This window comes from Octodon degus, unplaced genomic scaffold (genome assembly GCF_000260255.1).
Source record: "Octodon degus isolate 3935 unplaced genomic scaffold, OctDeg1.0 scaffold00170, whole genome shotgun sequence".
In the NCBI taxonomy this organism is placed as follows: domain Eukaryota; kingdom Metazoa; phylum Chordata; class Mammalia; order Rodentia; family Octodontidae; genus Octodon; species Octodon degus.
Genome location: NW_004524746.1, coordinates 5,862,155 through 5,865,031, shown reverse-complemented (window position 1 = coordinate 5,865,031; position 2,877 = coordinate 5,862,155).

Genomic DNA, 2,877 nt, shown 5'->3' with positions numbered 1-2,877 from the left:
TTTGTATATACAAAGTAGGATAGATATACTGCTACTTTCTCTTAGTTCAATAAGAAAGCTTTGAACTAATTGTGTTTAGACATGATATCATGTCTGCATCTTATACTATGAATAACTACTACAAGGACCACAATATGCAATGTATTAATTATTGTAACTGTCTTACTAACTTGTTTTGAAACTATCTCATTGCTACTTATTACTCAATAAAATTATGCAAAAAGCAAAAAAAAAAAAAGTTAAAACCTGGCCTGTTTATTCTTATAAGAGGCCTAGTCCAAAGTGTTCCTTCAGCGCTGATTGCACATGCGATTAAGGTCCGTCTGACAACCAGGGATGTCAAGAAAGCATCATCCTGGCCAAAGTTGCAGGTACTCAAAGATGAAGTGTTTTTCCCTCCAAATGCTCCATCAGCATTACACGTCCTTTCTCCCCAGGACAGATTTCCCCACGGGAAAGTTCGGAAAGTAGGTGCGGGCCTGTCAGAGCTGGCTCAGAAGCTTCTGGAAGGCTCACTGTCCATTTTCCTTTTGACTTGCAGCTTTGACCAGTTACTGCAGGCAGCTTCAGTTTCCCACAGCCACAGCAGCCTCTGTCTGCGCTCCTAACCTATTTACCATGTCACTGGCTATGTGTGCCTGTCAGGCCTCTGGCCCTCATGGACTATACCTCTACCGCACACCTTCATGAGCCTTGTGTCATTGATGGAAGCCCACAGCAGATCCGGATGATGTTGGAAGAGGACTTGGCCGTTTCTGCCTTGGAAAAGCCTTTACTCGTGTCTGGCAGATGAGGCAGAGAGACTATAGCAAGCAGGGAACAGGGACTGAAGCCCCCCATGTCTCAGCCAACTTGCCAGCCACAAGAGACACATGTGCCAAGACAGAAGAACATCTCCACTGAGCCTGGATTGGGCTGATGAATGCAGTCAGGGTCAGCAATACCGGATAACCAAGACACTGATCATCCAGAGATGCATGTTTTCTAAACATAAGACAATTGTCAAATACAAAGAAAACATGGCACCACAACCCTCTCAAAGACCATTTGCTAAGAAATAGACCCTTCATCCTGCTTCATCCATTTCCTGATTTTTCCCCATGACTTTAATGGTGACACAAAGGTAAAAACTAAGTCTGACAGTACTGGACACTAGCTTGACCACACTCCCTGCAGCCAAAAGAGGAAGCTACTAAAGTGAAGTATCAACTACTAAGTGATGTGGTTAAATGTGTCCCTGAAGTGCATGCACTCAAAAGCCAACCCTCAATGCTACCATGCTGTGAAGTAGGCCCTGTCATGAATGGTCAGTGTTGTCACAGGGAGGGTTATGAAGTTCTCCTACTCTCTCGCCAAGTTATGATACAGCTAGGGGCTATCATGAAATGGAGCCCCTTGACCTTGGACTGCCCAACCTCCACAACTATAAGAAATAGATCTGTTCATTATAAATGATGCACTCTGTGGTATTCTATTAGGCAGAACAAGATAGATTATGACAATAAGCAATGGTAAATGAAAATGTTTCTCACTTTTTAAGGATGTTCTTACTTAATTTTCCCAAATCATTTCTTTTTACATATGCCTGTACCATCACACAAAAGAAGAAAGAGAAATTTTAAATAGTTAAGGCTATTAAAATAAAAAAGAAATTTCTCATAACTACAATTTGAATCCCCATGATCTGTAAAATATAGAGCAGTTTGTTTCCTCAATTTAAAACAAAATTCTATAGAATGAAGCATTTTCTACATTGTAGAAATGATTTCTTCTTATCTGAAGAAATGCTGGATTGTAATACAGTGGTCTTTCAATGATTTCAAATTTTGCTCATCTAAAGGTAGGCAACCATGACATGAGTCTCTCAAAACCACATTCATCCTTCATAAAAGATGCACGTCTCTTGCACATCTGTTTCTCATCTAGGGGAGAGCAGAAGTCCTCATCTCTTTCTGTGCTGAGGTTTTGACTGCTCTCATCTGAAGTTCTACTGCTGCTGTATCAGTCCTGCATTCTCCTAGACTCAGGCACTGTCTTCTCTCATTTCCACACAGGGTGGGGTTGGTGTATAGGATGGAGAGGACTCCAGTCACCACCTGCCTGGTCACTAGGAAACACTCAATGCTGTTTTATTCATGATCTTTCCTCTTGCTTTTGTTCTCTCTGGTCCTGTGCTGTAGTGTTTCCACGCAATGCTTGGTGGTCATGTGGATGAACTGGCTCTGTACTTCTGTCTGGACTATCCCTGATAGTCTGGACTGGGATGGAGTGAGACCACGCCATTCAAATGGTTTTGGGATGTTGATGTCACAGATCACACCTTGCTGATGCTGTCAATGAGGATATCAATGCAATCATTATGTACTGTATGCAAGTACTAATGAACATAAAAATGATTTAAATCCATTGTCTCCTCTTCAAAGTTGTTTCTATTGCTTTATGATGAACTAATTAACTTTTTAGATGAGAATTTAAAAATGTAGTGGCTTCCCACTGGCAACAAAAATTATTAAAACCCTTAAGAGGCCAACTCAGATGAAAGCCATCCCCCTAGACAGGCAGTCATTAGACAATAACACTGGTTAAAACCTAACAAACACCTTAAGATTTCTTAGTCCATTTGCTGTAAATCCCATTTATTCCTCCAGTTAAGTACTCACTCACAGTCTCTCTCAATGAGGCTATGGAGAGACTTCCCATTACCTCTTTATCTAGATGTAAAGACCTTCTGTAAATCAGAGAAAAATGGCTTTGTCAAGTTACAACTCAACATTATAATTTTAAACACAATGCAGGTGCTCTGGAAAAATCTACAGGGTGCTAGATGATACTGAAAGAGTTAATCTTTCAATGATTTTCTGTGTAGGGTCTTGTTCT